We start from the raw sequence: 24,857 nt of genomic DNA, 5'->3' as shown, positions 1-24,857 counted from the left end.
AAGAATTGACTGGAGGCAACAGGAACAATCCATGAGCTTCCTCCAGAAACATTTGCGTGGACTACACAAGCCATATTTCCCATTCTCCCAGCTATACAAGAAATATATATATATATACCATTCTCCCAGCTATACAAGAAAGGCAGGACAAATGAAAGCTGAAGAACCCACAGGGTAGTCAGTTGCAAACCTCTTCAGCACAAGAAGTTGTCAGCCCACTGCCAGCATCACACTGGACATCCCACAGATTACCCACCCTTTGGGTTTCTCACGTGTGTTGTTATTATGTAAGGTCATATGGTCTGACACATGTGTTCCTCGAAGTGATGGGCTTCCTGGACTCCATCCAGAGGATCAATGAGGATTCTATGATCAACAAGAGCTTTGAGAGAACACTGCTGTTCAGTCAGTTGTACCCTGCTTGTACAGTTAAAGGGGATGACTCTACTTTTCTAGGAGGTTCAAGACCTCAGTGGAATTAATGTGGTGGAACTCCACACCCGCACTACATGTTACAGACTGATCTCCAGTACCAACATTGATAGACATTACCCAGATGGAATATAAAAGTTGCTTTTAAAAGACAAGAGCCTCTTAAAACCACTTCATAATGTTAAGATTTAAGTCACTGAAATAAATGCTATCTGCTAACAACAATATTTAAAGTGGGTGGCAATCCTGGTTCCAGCATACTTAAGCTTTGCATCAGAACAAAACTATCATAAATTGGTTAAAAACCACAGTGATATGCAGTTGACACCCACGTATGTTATACTGGCTCCCAAGAACAAATGATATGTGTATAATATCTCAGTATGTTCCATGTGTTATTGCTGTTAAGAATAATGCAAAGTACTTAAAATCTAAAAAAAAAAAAAAGTATAATTCAGTTGGAAAAAATATGTAAACTTCTCTTGTACACATAATACATATTCCTCTGCATTCGCTATCAATATTGTTTACTAAATCATTTTTTGTACAGCTAGCAAAAGATCAACAAGAGATCAAAATGTGGTATATAAATAAAGTAACAGTTTTAACTATGATGTCTCCAGTCCTTTCACCTGTATATTCTTATTTCAATACATAGGCTAAAAAAATCACAATAATTGTTATTTATAATTATTATACAAGGATATAAAAATGCCACCTGAAACACAAAACATTAAGCTGACAGAAGTGGTCCCTGAATAACAGGGATTCCTTTGGATATTCCAAGTAATTGTAGTAACAGGGAATCAGCTAACAAAACCACCTTGGTCAGGAGCTACTTTCCTAAATGGCATTAAATACTACCAATGTGAAAGAGTAGAACATTATATCAAATCTTTCCTCTATTTTTACAAAGAATGAAGTGCCCTCTGATACTCACCTGGAGCTCTAAAACACAGTAATTCTGACTGACAAACTCATCTGATTTCCAATTCAAACTTTGCTTTATCTCTGTCTGAGGAACTGAACAGATGCTTCTCCCATGAAAAACGACATCCAGCCTGCTGCTGCTGACACTTTGCTAATAATCCCAAAACCAAGAACTATGGGCTCACTGCAGATTAAAAAAAATGGTGCTTTTCTACTAAAATCCAAGTATCAGTTCTGATAAAGTTCTACATGCAGTCATCCACCCTGCTCAAGGAAGAGAAGCTCTGCAGGTTTTTACCCAGCCCACACCCCACAGAGCAGCCGAGCAGCTGCTTACCTGCTGGTGCAGGGAATCTGCTCAGGGAAGGGTTCCCTGCTCTCACCTGCCTGCCAAGAGTTGGCAGAACATCATTTGCTTCCTTCAGTACTGGAGAACAGCCTCACAGCAGAAGGTGCAAATAAACCCTAAACCCCCTTCATTATTTGTTTTTCTTTTATAAAACACACACCAGCAGGTGATGCTGCCGTTAAATTTCTCAGGATTTGAATTATCTGAAAACACATTAGCAAAATAAATGAAGGTGAAATGGCATTTCAAATACTTGTTTCCCTGGGTATTATTCTGCCTCAGAGGAAAATTTCACTAGAGAAAAAAAAAATCTGCATCAGTTTCAGAAACAAACATTTGGACTAAAGCTTGGAAATAAACTTGGACATGAAAAATCTTTTCATTTATGAAGGGAATTGATTATTAACTTGCATAACCCCAAATTCTCTGGATAAACAAGACAAAAAGAGCACAGACAAAAAACAGATATCTACATGGATAAATAAAAAACATAGGCAAGAATAAGAACCTTTTAGGAAGACCATATTAAATGCATACAAGCTCATTTCTCTCAAAGCCTAGCATTTATTTCCCCTGCATTTATTTTCCCACACTTAGCAGATAATTTCCCTAACACCCCTGAAAATACCAAAACTGATTCTAGGCATTATTATTAATGAGCACAGGCTCCATCTCCTAACTGCAATAATTCTAGGCTGAACTTCTTGTAGTAAACATCACATTCCACAGACTGATGAGCCAGCTCTCAGATAAACACGCTTGCTTAAGTATCAACACCCTATGGCAATCCAAGTCCATGCACAGTGACTCAGTGCAATTATTCTGAGTGTAACAATAAGTGGGCAGTCATGCATATTTGTAACTTATTGGTTTAAACACAAAATTAAACAGCAAGAAGAATTAATGAAAACTATTCAATTTTAGACCAGACTGGGGACAAAATATAAGTATTATAAACATGACATAATCTCATTTAAGGAGACTGTGTAACATGTAGGTTTTACAAATAGTTACAGACATTAATCTTGTTACATTTATTTCCAGAGTTTTATTCAGTAACAGGATTGATTGGCTGGAGAAACACAGGCTCAGACAAAAAAATAGCTGAAAGCTCTATTTTTGTCAGAATGACAGATTCTTTTCTTAAGTAACTTGTTTTGTTGTCTTTTGTTCCAGGACTATAAACATTATTAGCAATTCTCCAACTGGCAAGAGAGGCTGAGATGTTTTGTCTTCACCATTCTGGATTGCTTTTTGTTCTCTTACACAATCCAAGCATTGGGAAGTGGCAGCAGTTTTGACTTCCCTTCCTTGCAAGATCACCTTTCTTTTGCTCACAACTGGATCTTTCTGCTGAAGCAGTGAGGAGAGAGCTGATCCATGGCTTGCCCTTGCTCTGAGAAGAGATGGGTTGTAGATCCTGATAAGCAGAACTATTGCAACCTATGAGACAACCAACATTACCATCCAGTTCCCTGTCATTAATTTGCTTCCTATCATCACTGACTTCCCACAGCCAAGCTTCTGTGCAGCTTTCATGTGGCTGCAGTTATTTCTCTTTGCACCAAGAGGTCATTTCATATGTTGCTAGCAGAAGGGATGCTGCTTTCTTCTGTGACTTCAGGCAGCTTTTAGGAAACAAAGATTTCCTGCCCCCTTTCCAACTAGAGGCAAAGGTCAGGGAGTCTAACAATGAAGCACAGTGTTGCAGCTCGATATTTTAGTGCTAAAAAATTTACCCACAAAAGCAAAGAGGACAATTGCTATATAAAACTACATGCACAAACACATCCCATCCAAAGCACATGTTTGTAGCCCAAGCAAGGATTTGTGCCCACTAAAACAATGCTATTATGTATATATTTCCTGAGAAAGATGATATACTACTATGCAAGGCCCAACACTTTGAAAGTGGTACATCTGGGGTTTTGTAAGAACTGAAAAGTACAATCCATGAGTACAAAACAGGATACCTTCCTTGCTGGACTCAATTGCTAATGGTCACATTCACACTTTACTTCCATGCTGTGACCTGTTCCAGAGCCTCTGCCATCCCCTTGACCTACCGAAAGCATTTACACCCAAGGGGTGATTTCTTTAAATCAACATTATCTTCCACTTTTCACTAACAAGGCTACATCTGATCCACCATACTGTCTCTGTGATATTCCTCCTATTCAGGATCCAAGAGGAAATGTATTGGAACAGCTTTGCCATACATTTTTAACAGCAATATAATAGTGCCCAGAGCACCAAGGCCTCACTACATATTTATGAGCTCCAATTTTCAAACAATACCCTTCCCAGGCAAAGGAAATAATCACCAAAAACCCACAGTGAAAACTGTTTCATTATTTGGATCACAGTTGGTAAGTATGGTCTTTGCTGTCCCATACAGGGAATGGCTGCTTTTGTGTTAACCTTCACTATAGCTCTTCTACTCCATTTGGAGGAGATGGGACCCTAAATCAGCATAGGTCAATGCAGTGTCTCCCATCCCTTTATCTATTTCACAGGATGCTGGATAGTGATCTGCTGGATGTGATATGCTGCATTTTGTTTTGCTCATTTTCATTTCTGCAGAAGTTAAGTGTTCCCCACAGAGTAGTACTTTTTGTTTACATTTTTTTACAAGACTCCCAAATGCATCATTCAGAGGAAATACTGTCAATATAATAGTTTATACTGTACACAAGAAAATGCCTTCTCAGATCACATTCATGATCCAGCCCACCATCAGCTTCAGGAAGTAAATCTACAGAGGCTTCAGGGCATAAATCTACAGAAGATTCAGAGCAAAGTGCAAAAAAGACTAACACTAGTCAATCACAGGAAAAACTACCCCATCCTATCTCACCTGTTCCCCTTACTGTGCTGGAAACCAAGCTCTGAGGCGGATGCCTTTGCCCTGAAGCACTAGGCTGTCACCTAGCAACTTTTTCCAACAGCTGGAAAGCCTTACTCTATTGGGTTACTCACCAGGATGGAGAAAAAGCTCATTCAAACCTCTAAGGCTTCCTCCATAAAAAATGAAGCTGAGCCAATTTCTCTGCCCCAGACATTCAGGCATACCTTCAGCAGCCTCTGCGATGATCATCCAGCCACTCACGCAGGTGACAGAGCTCACCACATAAGGTGCTCATCACAGCACTTCCCAAACTAGTCAAGCATGGGTTGGAATAAGGACATATGCAGAATAGAAATCCAGATGCCTTTCCTGAACGGCTTCAAAGAAATTAAAATCCTCCATCTACTTGCTGACTTCCTTCATTTAAGACAATTAGTTAAATCAATACACATCCTTCACTGAAAAAAGCAGGTGTGTTGTATCTAGTGTTTGGAGAAAGACAAAAAATATTTACTATATAGATAGACTAGCTGTATATGAGCAAAACAAACTGAACTCCCTCATGCATCAACAGCCAAGAAAAAAAGAAAACTTATGGCTGCCTCTTCAGCTGGGCAGAAGCAACAAGCAGGACTTCTGACAGGATGATTAGATGACTTCTTAACCACTCTCTCAGTAGGAGAAAGGCAGGAAAGGAGGTCTAAGTCTGACTGACAGAGAAGCAAAAGCATGCTTTTCTCATGCTCCAGTCCCTGAAGACCTATTGCCAACCTGCAATACGCCCTTATTTTTCAATAGTCCTCCATCTCCCTGCTCTTGCTCTGCAGAGACACTGGCTCATGTTCCAGCCCTCTGTCCCCACATTCCTGCCCATACCTTGGTCAAAGTAGCAGAGGAAATGACATGGACAGTTTCAGAATGGCTGTAAAGCATGTGGGACCTGACAACCAGGAGTCCCTTCTCCAGCCCAGGTGAGCCACCAGAGTAGTGGCATGGGTCCCCTGAACCACTGGAGGGCCTGCCAAACAGCCTCTGCTCCAGCACAACATTCTGCTGCCCAAGGGAAATAATTTCCCCTACAGTGATTCACTGATTTACAGCTGGCTAGCTACTACCCCCACCTCTTTGGTGAATGCAACATACACAAGCACATGGTCTGCAGCTGCAGAGAGAAACCCCAGGGGAGGCAGTGATTGATGTGCCATATACAGCCTGCCACCAGTTGAGAAAGCTCCCATCTGAAAGGATAAATTGCTTATCTTCAGCGTCAGAAGTTCCTCACACTGTCTTAGATGAAGGATCAGTCCCATGTCTAAGTCAAACCCCCCTCACTGATAAAATTCTCACATATCCATAGAGGAAAAACTTGGTTTCTCATGTGAGTACCAGGAACCATGTACTTTTAGCTGGTGTTTCTCTATTTTTGAGGACAAAGGCAGGTGAAGGGCATTTCTTCCTACAGCCAGTGTTTCAGTGTGGGACAGGCTTACGGAGCCATCACAGCAGCTGCAGTGACTGGGACCACCAGCCTGCCGTGCATGGGGACCAGCCTGGAGTGCAAACCTAACTCCCCCTGAGCAGTAAGTATTGTGGCCAGACTCCTGGTACCCAACTTAACCTCTTCATAGTTAGGCCAAAAATTCCAGTATAATGCTGCTCCCCAACTTAAGCAGATCCTGTTTTCAAGGTGAGGATGATGGCTTTATGTGTTACAGGAATTGTTTTGTGCAAAAGCAGAGAACAAAATGAGTGATGGTGGTAATGGGACAGAAAAGCTACACGAGTGATGGGGTGCATCTTGCAGCTAAGAAGAGACAGGCTAGTTGAGGGTAGATTCTTGTACCTCATGAGAGACTACTGATGACAATGCCAACAAGACAGAAATGAAGCAAAAAGCTAGGTCACTGAAACTACTAAATGCCAAGAAGCACAAAAAAACATATGCAGAAAAGCTCATTAATCATAAAATACCCTCCTGTGCCTTGCATTGAGGATCCAAAATAAACACTGGGAGTTTTAAACACTTTTCAAGAAATTACACTAAACTACATGAATTCTGGATGTGTCCATGTTTGGGTTTCTAGGCAATAAGGCTTCAGTACAACTCTATTCCATGCCAGGTACTAGTTTTAAAATGGAAGTCAGACCTCCTTGACATGTGATGGTGGGAGGTCTGAGATACTGCACATGACCAAATAAGTCTATGACTCTGAAGACAGTGTGGGATTCCCCCCCCACACTTATATGAGAAGCAGCTGCTTCTTTTTGGTGGTAGTGTTAGTGTGTTTTTAATGCAAACACATTTCCCCTTCTCCAGAAAACGTTCCCAGGGTATTGTGGCACCCTGAGGGTAAGTCTTGCATGGCATCGTGCTTGAAAGGAAAGCTGAAGTTTTCTCCTGCAGAGAACTGAGGAGACTCCATAGCCAGGGTCCTCCCAGAGAAGAGGAGCAACACACTGCCTGAAGAAAACAGAGCCCAGGAGCTCAGAACTGACCTCAGGATTTCCAATCCCCTTACCTAGGAACAATGCTATACTAGCACAATACATGTCTGCAGGTTTGGGATGTGAAAACAAGGCCCCTACAACTAAACGCTCAAGTAAGCTACGGTGAACTCCTCAAAATGAGGACCCAATTACATCAGGCTTTCAGAAAACTGCTCAACAAGGACAGTTCATTACATAAGATCCAATTTTAGGAATGACTGTCATATAAGGGTGTAAGAATAGTTATCTCTTTTGCTTTTGCCATTAATGGAGACTCCACATGGAAGGTCATTTTTGCTGAGGACCAAATGACATTGCTGCAGACTAAGAAGAGGAAACAAAATTGATGCGTGGAGACCCTACTGTGTGTACCTGGAGCAACTCCAGGTCAACACAAGTCCATCCTCCTCTGACTCCTTGACCTCCTTGATCTTCTCTACTGCAATGCACCAACCCCTTACTTTTACCACTTACTAGAAACATGGCTAAATTACCAAGTTTGAAATATCACTGGAGAAAGCGGTCTTTTTATTTTTCTCTAATCTGAACATTTCATTGACAGGGGTTTTACTAGAATCACAGAATTGCTTAGGTTGGAAAAGACCTCTAAGATCATCAAGTCCAAGCATTAACAAGTCCAACAGTAAATAATCATGTCCCCAAATGCCACACATACATGTCTTTTAAATACCTCAAGGGATAGAGCCCACCAGTGTCCTGGGCAGCCTGTTCCAATGCTTGACAGCCCCTTCTATGAAGAACTTTTCCCTAATATCCAATCTACACCTTCTCTGATGCAATTTGAGGCAATTTCCTCTTGTCCTAAGGCTTTTTACTTGGGAGAAGAGACTGACCCCCCAGCTGTCTATAATCTCCTTTCAAGTAGGTGTAGATAGCAATAAGGTCCCTCCTGAGCCTCCTGCTGAACAAGCTGCTCCCTCTAAAATGTGTATTTCAGACCAGCTTTGTTACCCTTCTGTGGACATGCTTTGGCACCTCAAACAAGTCCTTCCTGTTGTGAGGGTCCCAAAACTAAATGCAGTATTCAAGGTACGTCCTCACCCGTGCCAAACACAGGGAGACAATCACTTCCCCAGACCTGCCCTTAACAGCTATTCTGATCCAAGTGGATGTATAGCAAATGGTTGCAGACAGGAGAGGGTAAGCCAGGAGCCTTGAGGTGAAAACTTGGCAGTCCTCTGGAGAAGCCCCATGTGAATCCATACTTTCAGCTCAAGTTGCCAGCTATACATGACTGCGGAGCCATGAGATTTTGGCTTAGCCAAATAGGAATAAGGCTGCCCTATCTACTCCTTTATAGCAGCAAGAATGATGGTGACACAGTCTAACACAAGGTATGCCACAGTGCCAGCAAAAGAGCAATGTGTGTGATGCTCTTCCCTCCAGATGCTGTGTAAGGCATGCCCTCAGTGTCCTCTGACCAAAGAAGCACAGTGCAAAAAGGTGGAAGGGCTTTTCTTTCCTTGCTAGAAACCTTTAAGAACAATATCCACCTAACAAAGGGCATCACAGAACTCAGCATGCTCTTGCTGATGTCTGCAGTGCCACAGTTCTGCCTCCTAGTGCCTTGTCCATGTGCATTTCAGAGCGGGCAAGGGAAATACCCTTATTTTAGTGACTAATTCAGTTAGCATAACAGGCATGTTCCCTGTTCACCATAAACCTCCTTCGTATCTGATAAGTGCATCTGGAAGGAGAGGGAGTAAAGGGAGGAAGATACTCTACATTTATGTTTCCATTAATTCAGGATAAGAAACAGATCAAATGTTCATTTATTCCGTGTTCCAGGACACTTCTTCCAGACACTATAGTTTCTTAGATACCAGCATCTCCCTCACCTACATATTCACACTGATCCATATAAAACTATGAGTCATTACACAAAGTTCCATCCAGAAAAGTAAGCCATTCATCCTTTGGGGGAGGAGGAGGAGGAGAGGGAAAATTAAGAGCTGTTTCCAATTTAATTGGCAGACTTTACATTTTTGTTCTGCTTCCATTGGAAAGTGTGGTGCTAATTTTTCTGCCACAGCTTGCAACCACGGTGAGATCTCAATCTGCTTCATTTACGTCTACCAGCAGGACTGCTAAAAAAATAAATCAAAATTGTATTTGCCGTGCCTCTGGTCAGTGTGCAAGCTCTGTGTGCTGAACTAACGCTTGCGTAATTTCAGGGAGTCAAGTGTTTTAAAGCTCCCTGTAACTGCTAAGTGCCTTTTTCAACTGCTCAAGCCTTGGTGTGGTATTCTTGAGAGCACAATACCTTCTGAACCCTTTTTGAAAAAGAAAAGTGCCATGGATTCATGCACACTGCTCTGCAGCATACACTTGACTTTGACTTTTATGCCATACAGCACATTTATGCCCCACCCTGTCTTTTTACTGTACCTTCTAGTCAAAAACGCGGTTTCCTGTAAGCAAGCAGCTTTTTTGGGGGCTAATTTTGAAGTGAGGATACTAAAGAAGCAGCTAATTAGAACAGGTATGTGGTTGTAGTTCCTACATTACCTACTTCAACACAGGAGTTTTAATTATGTGTTTCCCTTTCCAGCGTGACAGAGTACTGGACTTTGACTGTCTTCTCATTTTTACCCTTTGTATAATTCCTGATTTTTTTCTCAGATGCTTCTTGGCTTTGCACCTTTTTCTCCCTCATTTTCTAATCCAACAATTCCAGCCTGGCAGCTGCACATAACATTTATGATTATTTCAACTCAACCTCCCTCATCTTGTTCCTTTTTTCACACAGCTCTTAAATCATGATCTTTCCCTCACGAGCAATTCAGAGGCCATTCTCACGGGCTGCATTACCCAAGAGGCATGAGTGGTCCATTGGTGCAGGGAGCATGGTTAATTCCACAGCAGTTGTTGAGCTCTCAAGACCAATGGCAGGTAGCACTCAGCAGCAAATCCTCTGGTGGAGGACTGGAACCATCTACTTGAGCTGCTCCTGGAGCTCCTGCAGCAATCATGGAGGGACATTTGGAACACATGATCTATACATGTGTGGATTGCAGGGTTACAAAGAACAGCAACCCGAAGTCCAAAGCAAATAATACACAAAAGACACCAAATCAGCACTCTTTCTGCAGGAGCTAAGCTAAAGCCAAGCTGCCATGAGACTTTCAGTACCTTTTCCCAAATTAAATCAGTTTAATTCTGTGTGACTTTGCTAATAATTCATGGATCTTTTAATGATGCATGGATTCATTGATCTTTGAGGAACATCAGATTTCCCTGCACTTACTCCCTTTCCAAAAATTTATCAAGCCTTAAGGCTTCCACAGTGGTTGTGTATCAATATTTTCTAAAGTGTCAAACACGCAGAGGAGAACTACTGTTGTGTCCTTCAGTAGCCATCTCAGTTGACAAGGAGATAGGAAGTGACACAAACATCAGAAAGACTGCTATGCACCTCTGATACCTAATAGCTACAACTGACAGTTCAACTTGCTCAAACTTCCCTGGAGCAGAGCATCTGGAGTTCCTGTCAATCAAGCTGATGCCAAATATTCCAGGCACCTTCATGCAAAAACCACACTTTTCTTCATTAAAAAAATAGGAGTATGTAAACTATATCCTGCTCCACAGCAGCTCAGGACATGAAAAAAAAAAAGAAAAAAGGAACCACAGGCACAAAAGCAGCACAACCTGCTAAGAAAGAAGTGTTACATCAAGCAAGATGTGCATGTGTAGGTCTGCTCTCTTCCATTTCCACCTCCTTCCTAGCCTAGGCCATGCAATTTTATCCAGTGTAGCTTGCTGGGTCATTGCATTTCATCTGCAATGTAAGGGAATATAAGCCACATGCAATACATTCAACAAGTATTGAAGGCATTAAGAGGCACCTGAACAGTTCAGGAAAACTACAAGCTCCCAAGTAAAGACTTCAAAATTACAAGGAAGAAATCTGTACTTGCAAATCTTAACACCAAGATTCATGGTACGTACAGCTGCAGAAGAAAGGCATCTCATCTAAAGAGAGAATGCTTCCTCACAAACTCCAGGTAATTTAGCTTTCTTTTTATTTAATTTTAAGGCTCTCCAACAGTTTACATTAGGTATTTAAAACTTACAAGCCAATTATTTAGTCTCAAAAAGCGATCCTTGAAAGGTAAAAATGCATACTTTTAGCTGATGAGTAATCAGGGCAAACTTTCTTTTCTCTTTTAGAAATGAACTTATGCTTCTTGCCCTCTAAAAATTATGGAAACTTTTAAAGGCAGAAAATGCCATGGGGAAAAAAAAAATAAAAAAGAAGAAACACAACACTAGATAATTTTAAACCCTTTGCATACCTAAAAAGGGCATATTAAACCACAAACTTAGTCATAAACCTCCAGTAAGTGCAAAGACGAAGTACCGCGGGCGCGACATGCAGCCGCTTGGCTGCCGGCAAGGCAGCGGCTTGGAGCACACAACACACGCCAAAGGAAATGGGTGATGTACCTTGCCTGCCTCCAGCATCTCCTCCTCCACCCCCCACCCTCCCAACCACCTGTAGCAGCCTCAGAGGAAGCAGACATGCTCCCACATACTTTCCAGCTATGCTGTGCCAGCCGCAAAGTATGCACGCAGCCAGCAACACATGTGTGAAAATACATACGTGGAGAACCAGCTTCGGATCTCTCTCTGCAATGATTAACCTCATCTGTGAGCAAGCCAAAATTACCTTCTCATTTTTTAATTTAAAAAACAAACCAGAAAAGCAGCCCAAGGAGCAAAAGAGAACCCCTCCATCACATTCGTGCCCTTTCCCTTTCTCCCCCGCACGCACACCTACCCACACCTACACTGTGCTGGAAAAAGGCTGTAAGCATGGCATTACCACTATTGTGTCCTGGGTACAGAGTGCTGTGGTTTTGAGATTAAACACCCAGTAAAGAAAATTTACCCTTTTGACCAGAATTTTCCATAAGCAATTGAACATTGGTTAGGAAAATAAAATAGAGAAAAGTTTAAATTTTCTCTCATGCTTAGATGAGGCTATATGATTGAGATCACTTCCCTGTGATAACCTAAAATTAGGGCAAAAAGGACACACACCAAGTGCCAGAGAGAATATGCCTGGCCATAGGGACCATGATACTGGGGACACTGGGAACTGGTGCCAGGGCAGCACAACTTGATTTGGGGGCTCTCCTTGCAGGTGCCAGAAGGGCACCCTGCCTCTACCAGTTTCAAATACAACGTTATAGGTATCTTTTTGTCAGTGGCCAGTCTTGAAGGGAAAGCAAAAAAAAAAAAGGTAAACCAAGAGGAAAAAAAAAAAAGAATCATGTGACGCTCCCCACTCCCCTGAAAAACCCAGCATCCACAGAGAAAGAAGTTTTAAACCCCAAAGAAGAAAGGAGCAGAAAAAAGACCCAGGGAAAATAGCTTGTTTTCCATAGGTCCTCTGGAAACTCTTGGGGCACTTTGCCTATTCTGCAACGATCTCTTTCTTGAGCTATTTCACTTTTGCAGATACGCTAGAGGAGGGACCCATGGGTGGGGAGGGAGTTAAAAATAAAAGCAAACACTGAAAAGCTATTTGTAAACTGTTTCACCCTAGCAAACCCTTTAACTTGCGGTTTCTCTAACCAACTGTACAGCACACCTGCAGAGTGAGTTGGGGCAGGAGATACCCCTCCACAAATACACAGGAGATCCCTCGCTGGGCTGCACCTCCTCGGGCACCTCTCTGTGCAGGATGATAGCAAGAGGTGCCCATGTTCCTGGCAATAGCCTAAGCTTTACAGTCAAGTAACAAATGAAAGGTGGGCAGGGGACAAAACCACATAAATAGATATCTGTTTTCTCAGATAAAAATGCCCTGAACGCAATTTCAGCTTTGCAACAATCAACACTGCCCTTTTGTGGGCTTCAACATATACAAGATGTCAGGCACCTAGTCATCTCTCCTTCACCCCATGATCTCTGACTCGCTAAAGAAAGCAATTGTGCCAGGTGTTACCAAGTACAGCTATAAATCCTACAGCCTTCTCTGCCCCATCCAGGTGACCTGCAACCTGAGGTGTCAAATGCGTCAATTAAGCTATCCCTCAAACCCTGCACAGTCCCAGGAAAGCCAGATGCCCACCTCTTCCAACATCAGTTCAGCGCTCCAGGTCTGTTGCCCAGCATTTGGAGCAATAGGCTGGGAACAAAGACATTTCTCACAGTTCTGGTTTGCTCATAGTCCAACAAAAGGGCACTAATTCTCACCTCTGGGTGGACTACTACTTTACAAACAAAAAAACACCAAGCAAATCCCAAACCACCTTCAGGCGGTGAATCAGCCATTGCTTGAGTCACACATGCACAGACTGCACCAAACTCAACTGAGAGCTGCACCACCGACCTCAGCCTTTGCTCTTTTCTGCCTTCCCACCCCTACCTTCACCCCAAAACTAGCAAGGAACTTCTTCACGATGCTCTGAAGATTTAAATCAGAAATATGCAAGCAATGCTAGTGTGGGCATAGACATCCCAGAAGGCAGGAGGAAGATGGATTGTATTAACTAACACTGCTGATGCTGGAAAATGTGCAGGTAACCAGGAGGGGCAAATCCCAAGGGAGCATGATCAAATAAGCATCCCTGGTATGGCTGTTTGTCCAAAGCTTCACCAAACGATCAAAACTTCCTGAGGTGCAAAGACTGGAAGGGAAAACCTTGCAGAAGCCCTAATTCTTCACTCTGGAACATGGTTACCAGGATAATTTTTTACATGGAATTGAACTGGATTCTAGGAATTATAGGAATCCAGTCTAGGAAAATTGATCTTCTACCTTTTCTTCCAAGACCAAATCATGTTTTTATTCTGACAACAGCTGAGCACAACAGAATTCTGCTATGGCCCCATCAGGCTGCAGACTACAGACCCTATAACCAAAGGTTATTCTTACCTCTCTATCAGCTTTTGCATTGTTTGTTTACAGAACTGTGGCACCAGGAAACCCTAAAACCACCTGTACCAAAGGACAATCATAGAGAAGACAACTTCACTGCAAGAAATAGACTGCAAGTGGTGGGGAAGGACAACAAGGCACTTGAGTAACAAACAAGGAAATGTGTGGGGCAAGCAAACCACTTCTGGCATTCATGCTTATCACTGCCACCTTGCCCTACCCTCCTGCACATGCACACCCTCTCCAAAACACTCAAGTCTCATCTACGCTTTGAATTCCTTTGCTGCTGAGTGTAGTAGTCAGCTCTTTCTTGTTATTTTGGAGCAGACTGTAAAGACTTTAGTCCTATAAAATTCTCCTATGACATAACTGACCTTGTTGCTCTTTACGCTACTCCAGTTTTCATAAGAAAGAAGAAAGCAGTTAAATTCTCAAGTGATTCAATCAAGTACTGTGTTCATCTCCAGAAATAACTGGCATCACTTTGAAATCAAAATATCTACCCCACTGCTATAGAAAGACTTCATAGCTATAAGTTCCGTATAGATAACAATTCAACAGCACAATATTTCTTTCCTCTACCAAAACTCATCATTAAAAGCACCAGAAATATTTGTGGCAGACAGCTAATACCAATTACTACTTTCCTTGCAAGCTATTTTCACTAAATTAGCCTTGATAGCATTACAGTTTGTTGAGGTAGGAAACAATAGAAATTAACAAGCCATGGCACTCTGGGGAGGAAAAAAAGAACCATGGAAGCAGTATTTACCCCTTGAAAGTAGTATTTGGGAAGAAACAAGAAGCATTAGACTGGCTAAATAACATGTGGGTTGCTTGTACTTGTGCACTGCATTTGCAACCCTGTGTTTTGCTTTAGTAACAGGGGCTAGACAAAACAAATGGACTATAGCTGCTTGTCCTTTACTTTGATCTTACCAAATAGTAAAAAATTTTTAGAGAAAGTTTAGAGATGATCTGAATGATACTCACACCTTTTTAAGCTTGGAATTTGCTGGTTGGTGCATTAAGCATTACTCACTTTCTGAACAAAGTGGAAAGTTAACACAAATTGGCAGATGACTAACTGTCCAAGAAAGAGATTACTGAATGAATCACTGACTCTACTTTTAGTCTAAAAAGACAAATGAAGAGGACCAAGAAGGGGGAAAAGACAAACAAAAAAATTTTCTTGCAAAGTGTTCAAATTTGCATTGCCCATGAATTTCCAACTATGACAAACTATGCATAAATTTCATAATTTACCATGAGTTTTACACTGGGGTTAGCTTACTGATATGCCCCATGATTACTTCACGGCTTTGCTTAATTTGGACTTCTGTAAGAACTCTGCTCCACACTTTCCCTTGGTACACATTTAGTGAGTTACAGGAACAAATTAAGGGATTGGAAATGAAGTTAAATTGCTGAGTTGAGTCACAAGCACTTGGCAGGGTACAGAACACACAAAAGTACCTCAGGCACAGCAGACACCTGAAGCTGACCTGAAGCAGGATTTAGATTTCCCAGCTCAAGAAGAGGACCTAACCAAAAGGTTCCATTTTCATTTTTGCTACTCAAGGTCTGGTGAAAAGTTTGCCTAATGCACAACCACCATTCAGCTTTGCAGAAAGTCATCCCAGGGTGCTGCTGAAGAACATAGGAAAGAGGCAGCAGTGCCATCCCCCTCCCAAACAACAGCCACCCAGCTCCAGCAGCCTGATGGGGTAAAGCTACAGACAGCAAATTTAGGAGATCTGGGTTTGCCCCTCAGCAACTTGCTGCACTCACTGCTCTCCCTTGTCTTTCCCACATTAGCTCTGCTGCTCTTTGGACCTGTGGTCTTACTCTTCAAATTGCCTAGGAAAATTAGCCAGGGTTAAGGAAATGGTAAATTGATAAATTGATTGTGTATAGGTTGAAAAGCTGAATCAGCACAGCCAATGCACATGGCCAAGCAGGACCTCCTGCTCCCACCCAGTGGCACAAGGCAATACCAGCTCTCAGTTTCACCCTCTTGTTTTGAAGGATGACATTAGACTCACTCCCTCATCTGAGTAAATTCAAGTCACTCAGGTCATCTGCTGAACCTGTTACTCAACATTGCTCACCATCATCCCCAGAGCGATAAAAGGCTTCGAGAAGACCCGAGGGTTTAGGAATGCAGCCACATGGTTCAAAAACTTCTCCATAGTCACCAGGTCTGCTCATCTCTTCGAATGTAAAGTTCTCCTTCAGGAGATGGGGCATGATGCAGTGACTGTCAGTGCACTTTGGGGACCAGATGTCCCATGGCCAGCCTAAGCCTTTTAACAAGTTTTGGTTTAATTTGATGCATTATCCAGGTTCTTGACTGCACAGCAAAGTTAATATGCACAGACATACACACGGACAGAGAAATTTCCTGCCAATTTAGTTCTCAGGGCTGGCCCACTGTGGGATGAGACAGGTGCCATGGCAAGAAAAGGCAAGGAGAGGAGATGCTGAGCAGAATCACAGCCCCAAATCTGGCAGCAACACTGTTACCTTCCCTTCAAAGGTCTAGCCCTGTGATTTTGGACACAAATCCAACTTCAGAGTCAAGAACTCAAAACGTCAATGAGATCTAGACCCATTATTCATTTGCCATGAGCCAACACTCACAGCACTTCTAATGCCATGCTTTTCTAAAGAACTCAGAGTGCTGAACCTGTGTCCTCTTGAACTCTGAATGACCACTGACACCTTGTTTTGCAGTCTTTATCAATTATTCTTCTGTGAACTTCAGTAAGAATTGTCCCTAAATAAATCCCTTAAGTTGGAATTCAGCCTTTTACGCTATATCCATCTGAAAATAATAAAACTTGCCTATTGTTGCCATGTTACGAACAACTGGATTTCCACATGTTGTAAAGTTTTATTTCTACAGGCTTCTGCACCTCTATTTTTAGTGCACTTCTCCCAGTAAGAGGCTACAAGATAAAGGTTTTCCATTGCAGTCTGGTTACACAAGAAACTGACAAACACATCCAAGGTATTTCAGCACAACCAAAACCAACTACATTAATATATATTAATATTTAGTGGTAAAAGATGCCCGCTGACAATGAGGAAGATGGGATAAGCCTAGATTTTCTGAGTAGATTTTGTTAAAAACACACTCTGCTTTAAAATGGAAAAAGAAGGAACAAAGAACCATCATATTCTTGCAAGCAATAACTTACTAGTATAAATATTGCAACAACAGAGAAAGTAAACATGGAGGCTTCATAAATGTGGGAATTTTCACTCTAACAGGGAAGAAAATACTAGCTCTGCCTCATCTATAGCCCCTAAACCTTGTAACAACACAGGCAACTTGAAAACAGATAGCAACACTAAATATTAATGCAGAAGATCAGGAGACACTGATTGGACTACCATTCAAAGTACAACACCTTGAATAAAAGAATTAAAATGTGATACACTGTAACACCATGAAGGGCATACTCTGCTTACATAAAAACAAAATAACCACACAATCTATAGGGCACACTTTCAAACAAAAAGCAGAATGAGCTAGAGGTTACTTCACTGCATTGAACACAGCACAGAATCTTTACAACAAAGTAAACAACTCAAAGGCTCAAACCTATTACTTTTTAAGAGAGAGAGAAAAATAAAATAATTTAACAGATCACTTTCCGATTTGCGCTTTTTTCAGTATCGCTTTCAGTACTGGAAGATGCATGCTTCCTTCCAGGTAGTGACAGACACATCCTACAGCTGTCATTTATGTTTCAACTCCTATTTTCTGTTTATCTTCCTCACTGCATCCTCTGACCCCCAGCTGAAACAGCAATACAGGTCACTCAGCAGTCTTACTGCCCCTCTCTTCACCAGACTGGAAGAGAGGTAGAGAACAGCAGCTTGGCAAGATGAGGTGGTGTGCCAAGTCTTCCCGCAGTTGACATAAATACATTATATTTTCCAGATGCGCATCTCTGACATCGAGGCTAAGGATCAGCAATACTCAACGGTGAAATGCAAAACACTGAGAAGAAGACAGGAGAGGGGAAGACTTTCGCACTGCAAGAAGTGCAAAAAGTAGGTATAAGTAGGCTTTCTTTGGAGAGTAAAAGATCTTTCACTGCTGCACAGCAAATCCCTAAATCTTCCATAAGTTAAAAAAAAAAAATCCTCAAAGTAATATTTTCCAACCTTTCACTATGAGTAGGGGTGAAAACCACATGTTTTAAAGGTCTTCCACAGTTTTATTATTAGAAGTAGAAACCCTACTGATACTGATGAGTCATTTGTATTGGCAGAAACCAAGAACACCCATTTTCTTCATGTGTTACAAAGCTCTCAGTGTGGTTTTCTATTAATTACTGGTCAAAGTAGTTGACTAAAAACAAAACAAGTGATATGAACTCACCTTGTTTTTAAACCCTGTTCTATAGCAGCTGATTTTCGTTATCACACTTTCAAAGACCGCTTATTTTTCACCCCATTCCACAAGAAGAAGAAAACTGCACAAAAGACAACTATAAATCTAAACTCCCTCATAATAAATCCAGAACTGCAGATGGCTAATTCACTCCACTTCTGCAAAGGCTTTTGTGATCAGCTAAGAAAGAAAGAAGAAAGAAGGGAAGAAAAAAAACCCAAAAACCACAACAAGAAGATCAGTTAAAAATCATCACTCAGCAGCAGCTATCATTTTAGAATCCTTATGAGTAATCAGAATAGAGCCTGTAAATAAAGAAGCTGTTGTACAAGAGCGTGAGCAGATGAAGGAATCCTTTCATGCTAGCAGCCAGTGATATTGCCACACAGGAGGTAAAAACGAGACTAAGAAATAGAAAATTTTTGAAAATGAAAGACAGCTAAACCCAGGTTTTTTTAAGTTTAATCATAATTCCTTGCTGACTTTAAAGAAGATTTATTCCATAAATAGGGGTGGAGGGTAGGTAGACTCCCCAGCACAGCCTGCATTTGGAAAGGGAAAACACAATTCATAGGTTAGACTTGCCATACCCAAATTCCAAATGGTGCTATGGGGACTTTTTGGTAACACCCCAGTCACCTAAAAAAAAAAACAAAAACAAAAAAACCCAATCACTATGTAAACACAAAAAAAAAAAAAAAAAGAGAGAAAACCAAAAGAAAAGAAAAAAAACAACACCGACAAAAACACCTAAACCCCAGAGGTTTAGCTTGCTGATCAGTAGCATCAGAACGCACTTGGAGCGCAACCTCTGCAGCGGCACAATGAACTTCCACTTCACCCTCCGCACCTAGAGGAATGGCAGCCTGGCGAAATGACAGTGTGTTTTGATGTTGCTGGGGAAGAAAACCACAGCAAAGCAGTGACCGGAGAACCGAAAATAACCTTTGAACAGCAGCTCGGCACTGCCGGTCTCTCTGCCCGCGCCTCCTATTGTGGATAGTTTATAGCCAGGGTAGCTCCAAGCTGCACCAGACACGTGAGTCAGCAAGAGCGGCTCGTAGGAAACTGCTGACACGTCCAATTGCTCGCACACACACCGAACACACCTACCCGCTACATAAAAAACAGCCTGCATGCAAATCGGGGCGAAGGAACACCACTACACCTACAGTTCCTGTTTTCCTAGTTCAGGTTTAAATTTTAAAGCGATTGCTAAAGAAAAAAGAAGAAAAAAAAAGGAAAAAGAAGCCCTCAGTGAATGTCAGCTATAATAAGTAGCTGTGATTAAGTCTCAAGGGTCATTTTGTTTATTTAAGCCGCTTTTCCTCTTCAAAAAACTAAATTGCTGCTCCACAGCCCAGAAGCCCTGCGTGGTGACAGGCAGCAGAGTTCCTGTTTTTCTTAGTGGGGAGTCTCCTTTTGAACCTGTGCACCAAACCCCATCTACCCATCACAGCCTAGCTGATTTGTTTTCAACACTCAGGAGAAAAAAAAAAAAAAAAAAGCTTCAGGCTTCTGTTTCAACTCTTACCTCTTACTAGGGATAAACTGGAAATTCCCTTATTCCCATGGTTTTAGTTCCTAATAGCTTTTCAAACATCTTGTTCAGCTGAGAGCAGAGACAGTTGTATGCAAATGATAGGTCTTAGGAATAAATCTGGGAGGATCTGACCATTTTAGGTCACCTTTCAAATTAAAAAGAAAAAAAAAAAAGGCATAACTCACGTCTCCATGTCTGTTGCCCCTGCAACCACCACCTGCACCACCTCCTCCATCTCCTTTAAAGCACTGAATCTGAAATGTCCCAGCTGGCTCTGAGGGCAGGTTTGCAGCAGCACGTGTAAAAAGCAAAGGGGGAGCAGACAGAGAAGTCAGCGAGGGCTGAGGGGTTACACACAGGAGCTGCAGTTCAGCCCTTACTGTATTAGAAGCTTTTATAGACAGTCTTTTTCAAGCTAAACAGGGACACATCTATTGATCTGCTGAGATGCCAGTGCAGCACAGGTGATGTTCTTCAGATTGTTGCTGCGGCTCCTTTTCCATGAAGATCAATACAATTGAGCAGAGGAGTCTTCTGAGCCAAATTTTTGACAGATCAGAACTTTTAGCATTAAGGGCTGTCCCAAAACTTATGCCCTCATTCCTGGTGGGTTGTTTTTTGGTTTTTTTTTTTTTTTTTTTTTGCCTGTTCTGAACATGTGGTTGCTCTTTGATCATTAATTCTAGTAACTCAAAAGATGCAAGTCCATCACTGGTCATAGAGGCAGCATTTGTATACATTTCTCCGCTTGCCTGCTTTAAAATTGTAATTCATAGTCTAAGAGTGGCATATATGCAGTGCTCTTTTCAATCCACTACAAAGATGTTTCTGCCTATCTAAAAAGCAAGATGAGCACATTGCAACTCAGCTGGCTATATTCATACATTTAACATCTTGATGCAAGCTTCAAATAAATGTGTAATATTCAGACAGCTGCCAAGGTTAGTATCTTTTGGCTGCATTTAAAGGAATGATGACCGTTTTTGTAACAATCTGAATGAGTACTTTGAGCACTATTCTGGAAATCAGGAGTTACTGGGAGTAGAACTCTACTGCCCAAAACTACAACAAAATCATTTGGGCACCTGTTCAAATATCAGTGAAGAACTGCAGTATGAGAACAACACTCTACACATTCTCTTAAAGCATATGGAGTCTGCAGGACCACTGAAAGCAGCAGGAGTAACTCAGAGAAAGCATGAAGTTTAAACCTGAATTTTCTTCAGCACATCAATGGAATGATTAGTGTATTTTCCCTAACTGCTCAACGCAGAAAACCCTTATATACAAGCATCACACCCAAAATGAACTGAGCTGGAAATTCAGACCCAGAGGTGAAAGAAGCATGCATTCCTTCAAATCTAAGTCAGACCTGCCCAACACTGCAGGTACATTCTTAGCATAAACTAAGAAGCCATTCACAAAGTATTCCTTTGAGTAAAAAGGCATACACATTTTGATTTGAATACATAAACCATGTTCATACCACCTAAATTAAAACCACAAGAGACACTGTTCATGTCACACAATAAATACTATTCAATTTTACCAAGTTTATTACATAAAAACGCCATTACTACTGAAAAGATTACTTTGCATATATTAATGTTACCCATCTCATTTTTCAGCTTAGTGCCATAAACCTCTCTTTGCTATGGTCTGGGAAGTTTCTTTATCTGCACATATGTGAAGCCCTACCCAAAAAGAATGTCACAGTGACAAAACATCTATTTCTATTCTTAAAAAAAAACACCCTGATTTTTTTTTTTTTACACTACACCTTTAGAGAAAACCTAGAAGAAAATAATAGGCAATCACACTGCAGCCTCATTAAGAAAAACTGTCACTTCAAACTGAAAAATCAAGCAACAAAAGTTTTAAAATAAGCAAAGGCAAGCAACTTCTGTCACATATTCCACACTACATGTCATCTATACAGGGTTTTATTTTCAGCTCTTTGTCTTTTACTGTGCACTTGCAGAAAGAGGTATGTAAGACTGCTATATATTATGGAGACTTAATTATTTCAATGAGTATCTGAAGACTTCTCCAGTGTCAAAGATTTACCAAAATCTCCTCATAAACTCAGGTTTTATGCCTAACTTCCTCCCCAACACAAAAGAGCAAACAGCCAATGTTTTCTTGCTGCAAAATGAATGACTGAAAGCCAAGAGGAAAAGAGAGGAAGGAATCCCACCTACCTCACCAGAGCAATCTGCCAGCATGCACATTAGCACCAACAGATGCTCCAGATGTGCTTCTGGGTCAGAAAAAGACTAGGAGTACCTGCCCTAGAACTGTTTCCCAGTGTGAGACACTTCAACATAAACAATTGCTGTTGATTAACACATCTGTCAGCATGTGCATTAATCATCTATTCACTGTGTGCATCTTCCCCATCTACCCTCCACAACGGTAAAAGTTTAAAAAAATTGTATCTGTTTAACCTCAGGTCTCACAGCAGCGTTGTCCAGCATTGCCCAGAAATGCACACTCTGCTCCTCTGTAGCATTTCTGCAAAAGATCACTAAATATCCTGAGAACCCTATCTCCAAAATCACTAGGGACCTCTCTTGCCCGCTTGGCAGCTGTGTACTAGCGTACATCTGTTTGAGTGGCTCACCCGGCGTTACAGAGGAAACTAACAAGAAAACTAGACCTATGATCCTGATTTTTCAGTTCTCTACTTTTCCAATTAGTCACGGCTTCCTTCCATTCCTTGCAGAGCACCTTCAGAACAGCCTTTGAAGCTGAAGGGTCAAATGTGAAAAGCAACGCTGAAAGCTCAGGTTCAGCACACGGCAGGGAAGTACAACGCCGATCCATTCTGCTGCACAGCTGTCCAGATCCCAGTGACAGGGGGCAGGCGGGTGGACACAAAAGGCAACAAGGCTTTTAAAAGAGCAAGCCCACATGTGAGGTGGAATTTTATTTCTATTTGTCACATGTAAAGCTCCTAGAACAGTGGTTTAGATCTGTTGTCTATGGGGCTGTTGCAGTAAAAGCCTAACACACCACCTTATCGTTTTATTCTACCCATCTCATCTCAGCAATTATCTCAGATTTCAGTATTTACATATCTAAAAAAGTCAATTTACCCAAGCATCACCACCCTCCCCAAACTGCAGAGCATTCCACTAGCTACGGCAGAATCTCAGACAATTCCCAGCTCAAAAAAAAAACCCAAAAAAATAAAACCCAACTTGTTTTCAGCTCGAGCCTCAGAAAAAAAAAATTAAAATATGCACAAGTTTAGCGACAGTTCCAAAGTCTCTGAAAACGGGCTTTCATCATGAAAACACTGACACGGCTTCAACAAGAATAAACAGGAACGCTGTAATTTCCCAGTCTTTCCAACATCTTAAAGAGTATTTCTAATCAGATGTCGTCCCTGCCTCACGTTTATTAGTAAAGACTGAAACCCGGGGTTTACTCCGGAGCTTCAATAACAAGGGCACAATGATCTCACGGCAACTGAAGCGATTTAAGCGAGACACCCGCTGCATGACCAAAATAGCCCGCTCCACAAAAGGAGAGGCACGGTTTCACACTTAGCCTCTTTCATGACAGCCAGCGTCTCCGCGGCGCGCTGCCCTGCCCGCACGCCGCGCCTTAAGGATCCTAGAAACTGTTACCGGAGTTCGCATCCCTCCCCGAGCCCACGGGACCGGGGGCAGCGGGGGCGCGGCGGGACGCGGGTGCAGGTGGCCGCGGCGCCGGGCGCGGCGGAGGGGCTGCCCGGGTCCCGCCCGTGCGAGGCAGCGCGGAGGGGAGCGGAGAGCGCGCACGGACACACGCGCGCCCGCCGCGCACTCCCCGTTACGCAACGCGCGTATTTCCCACTTTAAGGAATAAGCGCTAAGCGCGCCTGCAAAGCCCGCGGAGCTCCGGGGGCGGGGGTGCAGCCCCCCGCCTGACCCCGCGCAACAGCTGCTGTGCTTGGGAGGAGGAGGAGAAGGAGGGGAGAAGCCACGCTGCCCCCCCCCACGCACGGCCAGCCTCCCCCCAAACTTCGCCCCCCTCCCGCCCGTTGCCCTTCCCGGCGGGGCTGCCGAGCCGCGGAACAGGCGCACTCACCTCGCCTCCGCGCAACTTTCGGGGGTCGCCCCTCTCGCTGCAGCCTGGGAGGGAGGTGGGAGAGGCAGTGGGGCGGGGTGGAGTGGGCCCGGGGGTGGGGGGGCTGTTACGGCTGAGGAGGTTTGGGGAAGGGGGAGGTTGCTCTTGTTGTTGCTGCTGCTGTTGTTTCGGAAATTCTTATTAGTATTTCTCTGCGGTCAGAAACCTGCACCCTCCCCCCCCCAAATGAAAAAAAAAAAACCCGACCCAGACGATCATCACATGGCGATTGCTTTGAACCAGCTGTTTCCAGAGCCAAAGTCTTGCGGAGAAAAATAAAGGGGGAAGGGAGGGAAGGAGGGGAGGGCTGGCAGGGGGGCCGGAGGAGGAGAGAAAGCCGCAGCGGAGGGAGGGCGGGTGGAGAGAGGGCGGGCGGCGGAGCGGGGGGGGAGGGGGAGCAGCACCGCGGCGGCTGTGTCGCTGCCGGAGCGGCACCCGGGGCCGGCGGCGGTGGCAGCCCGGCCGGTGGAGGCGGAGGAGAGAAGGCGGCGCTGCTGTGCTGCTGCTGCTGCCGCGGCCGCTGCTGCTGCCCGGCTCCGCCGCCCGCCGCCGCCTCCCGCGCCCCGGCCCGGCGCCGCCCCCGCCCCTCAATCGCTACATTGTTGACATTCGCAGGCTGACGTCACCCTCCCCGCCCCGCCGCGCGCTCCATTCACAACAACGCTACGCCAACGGCGCAGCGCCCGCCGCCGCGCCTACGCCCGCCGCGGCCCCTACGCACGGGGAGCGGCGTACGGCCGCTCCGCGAATAGCGGTGGCGCCGCCGGCGCTCCGCCCGCCCCGCCCCTCCCGCCCCTCCGCAAGCGGTCAGCGCATGCGCGGCACGGGCTC

At 43.3% G+C, this 24,857-nt stretch overlaps 1 protein-coding gene across 3 annotated transcripts in view; it reads right to left on the bottom strand.

The window, feature by feature from the left end:
• The window catches only part of BACH2 (BACH transcriptional regulator 2), a 181,734-nt gene extending 157,397 nt beyond the window's left edge, over positions 1 to 24,337 (bottom strand). For all 3 annotated transcript variants that reach the window (XM_021545439.3, XM_021545448.3, XM_077782304.1), the window contains exon 1: positions 23,988 to 24,337. The gene's annotated coding sequence lies outside the window, so the exon portion shown is untranslated. The remainder of the gene's footprint in view (positions 1 to 23,987) is intronic.
• Positions 24,338 to 24,857: the final 520 nt, after the last annotated feature.

Source organism: Lonchura striata, chromosome 3 (assembly GCF_046129695.1).
Source record: "Lonchura striata isolate bLonStr1 chromosome 3, bLonStr1.mat, whole genome shotgun sequence".
NCBI lineage: Eukaryota > Metazoa > Chordata > Aves > Passeriformes > Estrildidae > Lonchura > Lonchura striata.
The sequence above is the reverse complement of the archived record's forward strand: the minus strand, read 5'-3'. Positions and strand labels throughout refer to the sequence as shown.